Below are 14,473 nucleotides of genomic sequence, written 5' to 3' on the forward strand. Positions count from 1 at the left end.
CTAAAAAAAACAAACAAAAAAAAAAAAAACAGCCAACAGTTGATGGCTGTTCAATAACAAATTCTGCAAAAATTCCACAGTTTGTATCATTCTGCACTTCCCCAGTTTGTGAATGTCTTATAACTGTTTGGGTCATCTTATTATGCAGTACATTATGTAATGGCCTAGTCATACAGCCTGCAGTGATTAAGCTAGAAATGCGGAGTTCTGTGTTCAAACTAGCATGTCTTGATTGCTTTCTAAAACACTTTAATATAATGCTCAAAATAAAGATTGGTTGATCACATGGTGTCTTCTCTGTTTCTGCATCAAACTTCGATCCCAGGCTGAGACTTTTTCATTATGACATTAGCATATTCACTAGATTGTTTGTGCGGCTTGTCACATTTCAAAGATGTACAGCTAAGTGGACTTTCCAAATGTCTCTAAAGTAAGTGTGACTGTATGTCTGCTCTGCATCCTATCTTGTTCCTACCTTACTCTTTTTGTTGCTGGAGCAGCCCACAGCTCCTTGAACCCCAACAGGAAGGTAATTCTAAAATGGATGGACGTGTGATACATTGCTTGACACTTAACCAAAAAGGATCATTTTCTCTGGTGGCTCCCAGCCATTTGACATTTCCATTCTCCTATCTTTGGATAGTGTGATTTGCAATTATGTTAATTTACATATATTTTCATAATGACATATACAGGGGACAAATATGACTTTCTGTTAGTATATTAGTACAGAAACCTGAAATGGTTTCTAGCAAAAAATGTATTACTCTGATGAATTCTACTCGATCATCTACCACTATTTGTGGTTTTGTTTCTGTTTTATTTGCCTGCCCCTGTTTGGCTTATCTTAATGGTGTTACAGGGTCCCTGCCAACTCATTTCATTTTTGTTCATTTTCTTTTCAGATGTAATATTATTTTTGCTATCCGCCTAAGTGCTTTGTGGTAGTGTTCAGTATGACAGACATTGTTACACTCAAAGCCCAGCATTCTTTGTCTATCTATCGCTCTTCTGGTCGTGTTGCAGATCCAGCACTTTCTCACAGGGTTACAGAATGTCTACTATTGCTCTAATTACAGATTTATGCAACAGAAAGATAACAGAGAAAACTAGTAATACATTACATCTGCAAAGCTTGTAATAAATATTCTGACAGGAGGCACAAGGTTTCTACTTTATATCAGGTATCATGAGAAGACAACAAAACAGAAAAGTCGCTGTGAATACTTAAGACATATTACTAGTTCTAAGGAGAGGCCTGCCTTGTGTTTGATAGTGTTCATGGAAATCAAGACCAGACAGTTTTATTTTAGACACATCAATACAAGAAAGCAGTGTAGTCTACTGTTTGTTGATTGCTTGTCTGTGGTGTACATCCACCTCTTCTACAATTTAGGGACATGTAGAGTCTACTGATGGTCTCATGAACATGCTTGGAGAGCTCAGCAGTTCTGATAATTTGACTGTATACAAATGGGACATGGACATTTGAGCCAGCACATTCAGTCTTTTGATAAAATCTGTCTTGTCATCGAAGCGGAAATGGCCAATACTCAACGACAAGTAAGACCTGACGCTCCGTCAAGTCGTCACCTATAGGCATGTGATAGACTTTAAGCTCATGTAAAAAAGATTGCTATTTCAGAACAACAATTCAGCTGGGTTTGACAGCTTTCCATTATACTTCTCACTACTCCATACATTTTGATAAACTACTGCATTACAAGTTTTCCTTTGGAATCACACTTTAAGAATTATTTGTCAGTTAGCCTTGTATGAAGTTTTGCACTGTTCTGAATATGTCATGTACAGTCATCTTTTACCCAATTTTATTGAATGGAATGTATTTCATGGAATAAAGTATGCTTTTAATCCATTCAAGTTAATTAACTGTACTTAAGAAAAGATACCTCTGCTTATTAAAAGTAATAAAGTAGCAATCCTTAGACTTGTCAGTCCTTGCTAGAAGAAGGTCCTCTGCTCTGTGTTTGTGACTACTGTTATATTCAACCCAACATGAGAGCATATTAGTTTTTTTTACCGCATTTCTTCAGCGTGAGTGTCCGGATTCCTTTGCTTTCAGTTATCTGTGAAACCAGAACCATAGTGAGTCTTAAACTAAAGATACATAATGACACAATTATAGCAAGACAAGTTCAAATGTATTATGGGTAAGAAGCGCACATCATGATGGCCGACCAGCCCCTTATGTATGCCCAAGGTAACACTTGCAATCAGAAGTGCTGTTCCTCACCAGTTCAAGTTCCTGACATCTGGTTCTCAGTTTCACATCCTCCCTGGCGTTGTGCCATTCCGTAGCTTAGTATTTAAAAGGCTTAGTGCTTCATTAGTAGCTACACCTGCGACAGAGATGAGCACATGCACCAGGGGGATTCAGTAACCTGGAGTTTTGTGTTTCCTTTTAAGAATATAACTAGCCAAATAAATAGGTCACAGCCATAAGCCTCCAGGGGAGAAACAGCCTTTCCCCCTTTCTTCCTTTGCCCTGTATGTACATTTTGCAGTTTTTTTCCTAATGTTAAAAAGAAGGATGAATTAATTGCAAACATGTATACCAAGAAGATCAAGAATACGTTATGTTAAAAAATCTTTTCTCCACTCTGGTGTTGACCATTTATTTACAAAGAAGCAAAACAGTTTTATTTGCAAGCCATGATTTTATATACATTTTAGTCAGAACTTAAAAGACTTTGCTCTAATAAAGTATATTGCTTTGTGTTGTAATGGGAACATTTTTTGTAAATCAAATATAAAAGTATAGGTTTCTGCTGTATTTGTGCAAAAATGAATCGATGAAGAGTTTTTCCAACTTCATGTTTAAACAGAATATGCATTAAAGCGTGCGTATTGATCAAAGGACTCTTTATATCCATCGTTAAGTTGCTAACTAATAGGATGACAATATAAATGAACTTTTCAAGTAAAACAAGGCTGATGTCACATAGTGGTTCAGTGGTTTGTGCTTCACTCAGTGCATACTCACTTGCATGCACACCCTGGTGATTTAGAGCTGTGAACAGAAGAGTAGCAGAGAATCATGTAAAACCAGAGAAGTTATGCAGACTTCTTCAAGAAAGCAACCCAGCTGGGAGCTGAACCAGTGTTTACGAAACACACCATCACACTCCTTGCTCCTCCCACCAATATTATTGAACTGCCTACTGTAAATAGTTGAGAAGTAACTTGCGAGGTATATAGTTTTTATATCTCATGTATTTTCATAGTATTTGTCAGATTAGGGCTTTAGCTCCAAACAGCCCTGCAGGAATGTGGGGATCACAAAAATGATTTACAGTATTTACTCACATAGAAGTCTGGTCTTGAAACCTGAAAAATCAATCATAAAATCAGAACCCGACTTATACGACCATTCAAAAATGCGACACTTTATTTATTTATTTTTTTTAACATCTTCTTGCCTCCTCCAATCTTGCATTAGTTTCTCAGACGCATCGAATTTTGTTGCAGCAGTGCAGTTACCAGTTTCTTTCGCTACTTCAATGACTTTAATTTAAAACCAGCTTCACATTTTCTTCTGATCTAACACTCCGTTGTAGATAAGGGATGCTCTTACGATAAAGGTGTATAATTGTGTGAGATACAAAAAACACAAATCAGTGCAAATGTTTCTTCAGAGTAGTTCGGGTACCATGTGGTCAGGTAGGCACAATAGAGAGAGAGATAGAGAGAGGTTAGGAGCACATGCTGATACAGTGCATTGCCGCACTCACATACTGTAGATGAAAAAGGTAGTGTGCTCTGTGGTTACTCTCTCAGGTGGGTGTTAGCATATCATAATCTCTTGTACTAATACCAATGGGTTTTCCGCATTTGACTTATATGACCGACATTATAAGATACCAGAAATTATACAGTAAAATCAAGTCTTATCGTATCTGCGAGTATATATGGTAACCTAATATGTCTTGGTGAAGTCCTTCCTAAAGCACTTTATACAAACCTTACAGTCCTGATTTCAGTTTCACAGAAGTGTACACTCAAACTGATGAAGCACAAGCAACTGCCTTACTGAAAATGTTCTGTGAGGTAGTAGTGGCATTTAAAGAAAACCTGCAACCTGGTTAATAGTGTAACATGTACTGCTTATTACTGTATACAATATTGTTCACAGAACACTATACACCATATTTAGATATTAAATTAAAAAAATATGTACATTTTATACCCAAAGGGCATTCAGTTACATTCAGTGGTCCCAGGAATAAAACAACAACTTAGTCATACCCAAAGAAAAATCTTTAGCCCTGGCAGTTGCTTTCTCATTTGGAGCTTATCTTTATAATTACATATTTTTCTGTATTATGAGAGATAAAAAGGTCAAGGATTTCATGCATTCTGTATTTTGTTCTTTAAACATTATGAAGGAAAAACTTAAAAGACAAGGGAAAAGACTGAGGTCTCAGTGAGAACACTCCATTTATTTCCAAATGGCAAGATGTAACTTTATTGCTTTAGTATTTTAATACTTCAGAACAACATGGATGGTTCCTTCATCTCCTGTAGTCACTACTGATGCTATCTTGTTCGGCACAGCTACATTTATTATAGATGAGAAGAGATGGGATGCAGGGAGACACCAATGGTGTAACTGTTCACCTTCTAGAGTACTGATGTCCTGAATGGAGAGGGAAACAAAAAAAAAACAACTTATGAATCACCATGTCACTGCCACATCCTTCCTGTGTTCTTTACCAAATCAGCGCCTGTAAGCTCTGTGGTAAAATCACAGTCTTGACAACATTTAAAATAAATATAAGCCCATTCATGGTGGAAAATCTTCCATCATCTCATAGTGAAAATCCAGGTGTCCTTGCTAACTGGTAGTTGTCCACCGATTTTTTAATTTTCAACAGATCAGAAAAAGGTCATCTGGCATTATTCTCTTTTACCTGACAATATAAGAATGCTTCTTTTCATTTTGTTTGATGAGTATATAAATTAAAGATTAATAATAATAATTAATCATTTGATGGTCTATGGGGTTGATAATGGGTTTGAATAAGTTTCTCCAACCCTTCCACCGTATTCTTTTGGTAATTACCAGCTCTAAATTGAGAATGTTCTCCATCTGGCAAATATCACTTTGTGGTATCTCACCTTGGCTCTCAAGGTATATCTGATGGTTTAGTTTGTGACTCAGTACAGGCCTGCAGGCGAAAAAGCCATAAGGAAACCAATTAATGTGTAAGGCAAATATGATTTGATGGATCTCAAATAAAACACGAATTAGATCAGCTGTGTTTGGCAAGGTAGTATGACAATAAAGATTGTATTGTTCCCCACATAGGTTTTTATTCACTCTGAATTAAATTAAGGAAATATATACTGTCCAATTTAGCTGCTAAGCTTCTTTTACAGCTGGGTGAGCCTGATTTCATAAGAATGATGCATTTTCATCAGAGGATAAACCTAAGCAAAGATTATGCTAATAATCAAGATATAAGGTTTTGTAAGAATCATACTTTAATAGGTTCAGGATTGCCAAGGTGTAGATTTACTGTGCTTATAAGCTGATTTGAATATATAGGAAATGCCATCTTGTCTTTTAATAAAGTGTGGAGTTCACAGTCTGGGATAGAACAAGATATAATGATTTATTGTAGACCTATGCTGTTCACTTTCCTACAAATCCTATGTTTTGAAGAAGCAGCTTTTCTCTTATATTAAATATTATATGTGGAGCACTCAGTGCTCTTACATTGTTGTAATGCCAAAGGTGAGGTTGACTGAGCGGATTGTGTGGTATACTGACTAAGGCCTTCAAACTCTGCAGTGGTCAGTTCAATACCTGCCACTGACACACTGTGAGACCCTTCATAAGTCACTTCATCTGCCGGTAGGTTTAAATCAGGAATCAGTTCTGGATACAATGAGAGTCCATCACTCATTTCTTAACGCACAGATTAAGTGTGTCAGTGAACCTAACAGCGAAGTATTATTCATGGGTGAGCAAACTGGAGAACACTGAGGAAAAACACAAAAATGTTTAAACTCTGCACGGGCCCGTTACAAAACTTAGAATTGAATCCAGGATCCAGGAGCCGTGAGGTAGACGGCATAAGCTCTAATCTGTGTTACACTCTAACCCACATTTTAAAAACTATTTCACAATTTTATTTTGATTGTCATATGGAAGTGTTTTTGAAGTCTTCAGTTTGGATCTGAATATTAGAACTATCAGGGCCATGTGAACAAAATGTGTGAGACTTAGGATTAATACTACAATGTCATGTTAAAGACATTTTGTATCTTGCATGCTAAAGACAATATAAAAAATATAATTATGATGAATCATCACTCTAGTCTTTTCCCTCTGGACAAAATGAGGTTATTTATACTGTATGTGCCTGAGTTTCTTACTGGCTTCTGTCCACTTTATAAGGCAATGCAGATTTATTTCTACAGATGACTTAATGCAGAGCACTTAAGTTGATTAAAGCCATTGCGGCATAGAGAAAAAAATTACAGTCTTAAGCTGTCAAATGATACTTTATAAACTTACGTGATTTTTTTTTCTTTTCTCCATTCCCTGAGGTGATTCATGCCTGCATAGCGTGAATCTACCACTCCTCCCAATAATCACACACTACACTTTGTAAATTAGAACTACTTTCCTACATGTTTTTGTAAATGTTGCTAGTTTCTTTCATGTTTAAATTCTTTTTTAGATAATTTAAATACCTGTGCATCTATGCAATATACTATGCATGCCCATTACATTCAGGGCAAAGCCAAAGATCGTTAAGTTTGGTTTTAAGACATATTAGGTTATTTCAACTGTAATGGAAAGGAAATAATTAATTGTACTGGGTGTCCTCAATGAGACTTTCCTCCCATTTGTTGAATGTTTTGGAAAAGCTGCTAAGTGGCGGTAGGAATTGTGCTCAAAGAAATCAAAATTTATTATTAGTAGAAAATTATAACATACTGTATGTGACAACAAAGCCAGGCCATGTTGAATGTACTGAGATCCATACATTAATTTAATGACATATTTAAATATATGAATATGGACATGAGTGCTAATCTGATCAGATACTAAAGTAGGGGGAAATTTTGGTTTATTCTCCACTTGAAAATTAATTCAAGCCTGAATACAAAACAGTGATTTTCTGTTAGGAATAAATAACATGATAGATTGACAGAGATGACAGAAAATGTAATAGATAGAGGGCTGTTCTTATATGCGAAATGCATGTACACTCAATTTTAACAACAGCTGAAGGTAAAAATGATTGATGGATTACTGTTTATCATTAATTTTCCTTATAAAAGGCCCATTACATATTTTTAGTTATGACTGTCCTTGAATGCTATATTCTGTAGGTAAGTGGTGGGCATTGTAAAGTAAAAAAACTTTTCTGAGGTGGTATGGTGGCTCAACAAATAAACACAAAGTGCATATCTATATCCAACGGTTACCCATTTTATGTGAAGTACCTGCAGTAACAAATCTAGTGATAAATGTTGTAAAAAATGTTGATATCTAAAGCCAAAAATAAAAACTGCATTTTTTGGATCTTTTGTCACTAACTGGACATATTTTTATTTTCACCTTTCCCTTGTGATTCACCCAGTCTTACAGGCACAATCTCTGTTGTGTGGAGTTTGCGGCGTCTGCCTGGGTTTGAGTGGGCTTTTTTCCAGTTGTTTCAAGTCTCCAATACAATTGAAAAAAATGTTCTTAATAGGTTAGATTGTCCCAGTATATACAGTACAATATATGCATGTGGCATGTCATGTATTACTGTGTTGTTCATTTTAGGTTTAACTCCTGCCTTTTACTCAGTGCTAAACCCAATACTCAATGAAAGTATCATCCTTAGACAGTGGATAGATGGATGGATTTTCCATTTCTAGTATAGTTAACAGCCATTTTTTTCTTTGCCACTCACTTTTATGATCAGCAAATAGCAGAATGCCCAGTGTTAACACTTGTTAACTTCTACATTCTGTGTATATGTTAAGTTTACTGGTGACTCTAAATTGGGCCCACTCTGAATTAGTGTGGTTGTGTGCATGAGTGTGCCTTGTAATGGTCTGGCACCCTACTCAGAGTTGATTTGTGCCTAAGCTCAGATCCCATTACACTGTGCTGTATTAAATGGGTTTGACAATGGATGGCAGAATGATTTATTCATTCATTTTCCACCACTTTTCTGAAACCAGGTCTCAGGAGCAACAGTCTTAGCAGTGAGGCCCATTTGTCCCTTTCCCCAGCAAACTCATACTATGGGATCCCAATATGTTCCCAGGCCATCTGGGAGATATAATCCTCTCAGTGAACCTTGGGTCTTTCCTGTGGTCTCCTCCCAGCTGGTCATACCCATATCAGATCCTCGAACCACCTCAATTGGCTCCTCTTAATGTGGAGGGTCTACTCTGAGCCTCTCCTGGATTTCTGTTCTTCTCTCCCTCTCTCTCAGAGAGAACTCAGCCACCCTGCATTGAAAGGTAATTTCTTCTGATTGTACCTGTGATCTCATTCTTTCGGTTATTACCCAAAGCTCATGACAGTAGGTGAGAGTAGGGAGATAGACTGACTGGTAAATAAACTGCTAAGCCTTCTGACTCCGCTCCTTCTTAACCACTACAGATCAGTATAGCGACTGCATAACTGTGATTGCTGGCCCTATCCATCTGTTGATCTCAATATCCCTTATTCAAGTTCCCAAGGTACTTAAACTCTTCCACTTGAGGCAGTAGCTCACCTTCAACTCGGAGAGGGCAGTCCACCTTATTCCTTCTGAGGTCCATGACCTCAGATTTGAGTGAGTGTTCATTTATTTATGAGTATACCTGGTAGCCATCACTAGTGTAGAATATAATGCAACTTTAAGTTTTTGCAATTGTGTAACTGTTTTACATTTAAACTGAATGAAGGCTAACATCTTTGTTAAATGTACTCAAATGTTGTCTGCTTCTATATAACCATTTTGCAATGCACGATGGGATTTGTAGTTTCGTTTTTCCAGGTAAAAGATGATTTTCTACTCCAGACTGTGCGATATCTTCTTCATCTTTCTTGCTATATAAAAGCGGTCGGGATTGTCCTTCCGTCCCGTGAGTGGAAAGCGTAGTGGTATTACGCTTATCACAGACTTACTACTTGCAGCTTGCGGTACGAAGCGACATGATGTGAGCAGAGTTCTGGTGCTCCCATCGTTCCCTTGCTTTTGTGCGCTGGAAAACTAGACAAAATTATGTCTCTGGAAATAATTAATGTTGATGGAGTACAAATGCCTCACCGCGTAGTAAATATCAGGGGGGTTCAAAAGGGCGACCTCAATATTGAAAAAAAGTTTAAATTTCATCACAAAAATAACAGAAACTACAAGTATTAAAGTAATACCGCTCAAATGCAATATAACCAAATTAATGAGTTTGTATAAAATATCAAATTGATCTACATATTGAATTGCCTTAAGAAGTGGTCAACTTAAAAGGCGGGTCAGCCTAGTATATAAATAAAATGAAGCCACTTTAAAATTACTTTCACTTATTTAACTAAATAAATTTCCTTTACCAAGCATTGGAAGAAGGATGACATGGTGATGTTGTCTCACAGATCCATCATCAGGATTCAAATTCTGTGTCTGGTTGTTGTTTGTGTAAAGTTTGCACGTTCTCCCCATGTCTGCATAGGTTTTCCTCCATGTACCCCCATTTTACTTCTCATAAGACAGTTGTACTCACTAGTTATGGTGGCATAGATTGGCAAAATATTACATGTTGATTAGCACATGCAAATTACAATTTCATTATACTCTGTTCACATGACAATAATGCCCTACAAACCTATAAACATTCCTAAAGTTATGCTGGTTAGGTTCTCTGAAAATCTAAGTTGGATTTGTGTGAGTGTGCATAGACGGGTCTTGTAATGAACTGGTGGCCTGTCTGGTCTGGTTCTTGCCTTACACCCAATGATGCTGGGGTAACCTCTAGCCTCCCAATGACCTCAAACTGGATTAAATGGGTTTAAAAACGTTAAAACGTTAGGAAAAGAAAGTCTGCCTTAGATTTTCAACAGAAAACACAAGAAAGGTCTTTCTTCGTCTCAAACAAAAAAACTAGATCTGAAGTTTTTAATATCTAAACTGTTAAGTAATCCCTAGTTTACAGTTTTTTTAAGCTATATGACTTTTTTTAAGCTATATGACTTTAAGCAATAGCTCATTAATCACAAAGCATTGGACTGTATTTGTAATGGAAGTCTCGCCAGTTAAATAAATTTATCAGTTTAAAAATACAGAGGTTCCGCCTTTTTCAGGCCTTTTAGTATCCGTAGCTACAGCATTGAAGTGTTCAACAAAGAAAAACAAAATGCCTAACTCAAAAGCCATTTTAAACAGCTCTGCAGAGTTCAATGTATTCTGCTCCTGCTGGGTCCGTAAAATTTGTTGCTTTGTAATGATTTTATTTTATGATCAACAAGTCTCAGAAGTTGCATGTGGTGTGATTAATCTGATTAAAAAGATAAAATGAGTATGTTTATTAGATAGAAATGACAATTAAAAACATTTTATATGGTTCATAGAGCTGAATGTTTCTGGACAATTTGGCTAACTGTTTTTCAAAAGATGGCAGTATAATGTATTAGAAAGTATTAGAAGAATTTAACAAAACCTCAGATCTGAGATGGAACGTTCAAATTATATATCTGAGATGCAGAAGAAACTCTGTGTTAAAATAGAGTGTTATTTTTTTGTTATGTATTTGTTTTTAATTTTTGATAGAAAGTGAATGAATAACAATGTAAGGAGGTAAGTAGGTACAGTTCACTAAATTAGGGGAGCAATTAGCCATTTTATCAGCTCGCCATACTCCCCACATCACATCTATATCAATAGTGTGCACTCTCCACCTCATTCTGCCTGTTTTCCGGTTCTCCCAACCTCAAGCTGACAATCTGACTGAATCTGTCTTTTTTTATTCTGTTAAGAGATGCAAAGTTAGAGCGTATCATCACCTCAGAAGTCCTGAGGCCTTCTAACATCCATTGTCTCATTTCTGACGCTGTCTTGATTTAAAGGGGTGAAATGTTCATACGTCAGTGTGTCTGACTAAGCAAAATCATATCACTGTATATATGTTTATATTTCATTCTGAACCAAAGTGCATCATCCTTAGTAAGGCTATCAAGCACTCTAGTTTTCAGTTCCTCAGATAAATTCAGTGTCTCCTTGCCTCTATGAGTGGAGGCGCCTTTATCACACATTATCAATATCTGAGCTTACTTGTACTTCTGTTCATTTATTTACCTTATTTGCGTATAAGTTGGGTCTTGAAACCCGAAAAATTGATCATAAAATCAGACCCCGACTTATACGCCCATTCAAAAATATGACACTTAAATTTTTTTTTTTACATCTTCTTGCTTCCTCCAATCTTGCACCAGTTTCTCAGACACATTGAATTTTGTTGCAGCAGTGCAGTTACCAACTTCTTTCGCCACTTCAATGACTTTTAATTTAAAAACAGCTTCATATTTTTTTCTGATCGAACGCTCCATTTTAGATAAGGGATGCTCTTACGATAAAGGTGTATGAGGGTGTGAGATACAAAAAACACAAAACGGTGCAGACATCGCTTCGGTATAGTTTGGGTATTACCGTGTGGTCACGTAGGTACTCTCTCAGGTGGGCGTTAGCATATCATAATCTCTTGGTCCAATAGCATGAGTTTTCCGCATTCGACTTATACGACCGACGTTCTAGGAAATTATACGGTAAAATCAAGCCCGACTTATCCGCGGGAGAACTTAAACACAAATATATACAGTAAATGCTTTTGGATAGTACTGAAATTTTCTTATCCATTTAGTATTTCCTATGTTGCCTCTTTTGTGAAACAGAACCATTTTTTCACAGAACCATTTTGGGTCCATTTTAGAGGGCTATGACAGTAAATACTGTACACTCTGTACAAGACCATGTACAGCGTATGGGGGTCCATGTAGTATATGTGACCTCTGAGCAATCAGGCTTTGCTTTCTTTGTCTTGCTCTTGTTCAAACCTGTTTATTTGCTTGTTTAGCTCTGAGCCAGGATCAATACTGTGGTTCTTTTCATAGCTTTTGTAAATGCAGTGCACTGTTTACTGTATTTTGGTATATACATTGGTATATAAGATAGAGGGCTATGTAGGAATAAGAAGAGATTTAGCTTTATTAATTATCTGTCTTGCTGTTGGTAATTAAGTAAATAATTCAGTAAGGTATCTACTTTATTTACCTTACCCATCTGTGTTGTAGGGGGCAGGTCTCCAGCTGTTGGACTTAACTGTACAGGTACAGTATATCAAAGTAACTAAAGCACACTTGTATTTAAGAAACATAATGATATAATTTATTGATATGCACAAGGATTACAGAAATATGATAACTGAATATATAGCCACCGAATGACTTCAGACCAGTGGCACTTACGTCTCACATCATGAAAACCTTTGAGAAGCTGGTCCTGGACTATATGAGTCCTCTTGTGGTAGACCACCCAGACCCACTTTAGTTTGCGTGCCGGACAATGGTTGGGTGGAGAAAGCAATTGTCTATCTGCTCCACAAAACTGGCAGCACTTTGAGGATTATGTTTTTTGATTTCTCCAGTTCTATCAATACCATCCATCCATCCCTGTTAAGGTATAAGCTCAGTGATATGCAGGTGGATTAACCCATAGTGTCCTGGATAATGGACTATCTGTTGGGCAGACTGCAGTTTGTGAGACTCAAGGACTGTGTCTCTGGTGTGGATGTGAGTAACACTGGAGGACCACAAGAAAGAGTCCTGTCTCCTCTTCTCTTCACTCTGTACACTTCAGGCTATAAATATAACACCAGGTCACGTCACTTGCAGAAATACTCAAATGATTCTGCACTTGTGGGATGCATTATTAAAGGGGACGAGAAAGAGTACAGGAGTCAAGTGGAGAACTTTGTTTGTTGGTACTAAGAGAATTATCTGCATCTTAATATCAGCAAAACGATGGGACTAGTTATTGGCTTTCTCTGCACCAAAGAGGCTATGTGCCTTGTCTCTGTCCAGGGAGAGAATGTAGAAGTGGTGCACTCCTACAAGTACTTGGGGGTCCACATCAATAACAGGTTGCACATCTTCTCCCTGACACACTAACAATGCATACTTTCAGCCAACAAATTATTGTCAAAAAGTGTGTCAAGAAATGACTTCTTGAAGTAATGGCTGCTTCTCAGTCTTCTCAAACTGTTGGCACAGGCACAGATACAGTTTGGCTACCTAAACTGGATTTCAGATTTTCTGTCCACCAAGAGAAGAGATTGTCAGCTTTGAGCACCCAAAGGAGGGAGCGGCTTGTCATCTTTTTGCCTTCAGAGAGCAGTTTCATAAGCAGCAGGTCATTTTGGAGAATGTAAGAGCAGAGTGCTCCTCTGACAGTTTCTTCAGAGTACTCTCAGAATTCTCTTTGAGAGTTCCTCAGAGTGCCCAGAGAATGGAGTGTCCCGAGAGATGAGTGCGGCTTGTTTTTGAATTAATCAATAGCTTCTCCTGATTGGATTAAACTCACTTCTAGTTACAAAATCAGTATGTTCTCATTGGTGTGTTATTTTCTCTATTAGAATTGTCTTTTGTTGAATTATGGCTCTTTGTCCTTGGTGTCTGTTTCACACCTTCTAGTCTGTACAATGAGCCCTCTGCAAAGATGTTAGGGCAACTCTGATTTTTACCTTTCTTATCAGATGAAGAACAGGCTTGCTACTTTGGAATGTAGTTGGGGGTTTGGTGCAGCTGGATGTCTACATCCCTGTTAAATCTATTGTCTTAACAGGCTGCCTGGTGTGCCACTAAATTTGAGCAAAGTGGGTAATGCCCACTTTGTCCTACAGCAGCACAGTGTCTTGAATCTCAGTTTTATTCCTGACTGGGGTGATTTCTATATGGAGTGTCAATGTTCTTGTATTTTTGCAGATTTTCTTTCATAGACGGAGTGAATGTGCCCAGTGGTATAATTTGATTGGTCATTCTCATTCTACTAGCTTTAACTATGAAAATGGATGAATGGATATTAAAGAAAATGAAAAATATCAGATGGCTTGTATGCTTCATTTTCACTGGTGCTAATGGCCAGCTTTAGTTAAATGAATATATTTAAAGTCATTACCATTATTTTAGTAATGTCAAGGTACACCATATTTTTTGTGACTAGTTTCTCTAATTATTTATGTCTCTAGTTCTATAATTATTGGTTGTTTAACTTATTTGCTAATTACTAGTTTTCCCAGGAAAGTACTGCTTTCCTGTCTGAATTATGTTTGATTTTTTTGAAAACAACAAACTTACACATTTGATATTGTGGACCACCAGGGGGCATACCAACCACCCCTGACACAGACAGGCAGACACAATTACTGTCCAGCACAAACATTTATTTTCTTTTCTGTGTGGGAAATGCTT

At 37.1% G+C, this 14,473-nt stretch overlaps 1 protein-coding gene across 3 annotated transcripts in view; it reads left to right on the plus strand.

Moving 5' to 3' along the window:
* The window catches only part of cdk14 (cyclin-dependent kinase 14), an 891,964-nt gene that overhangs the window by 192,674 nt on the left and 684,817 nt on the right, over positions 1–14,473 (plus strand). The window lies entirely within an intron of this gene.

This window comes from Polypterus senegalus, chromosome 15 (assembly GCF_016835505.1).
Source record: "Polypterus senegalus isolate Bchr_013 chromosome 15, ASM1683550v1, whole genome shotgun sequence".
In the NCBI taxonomy this organism is placed as follows: domain Eukaryota; kingdom Metazoa; phylum Chordata; class Cladistia; order Polypteriformes; family Polypteridae; genus Polypterus; species Polypterus senegalus.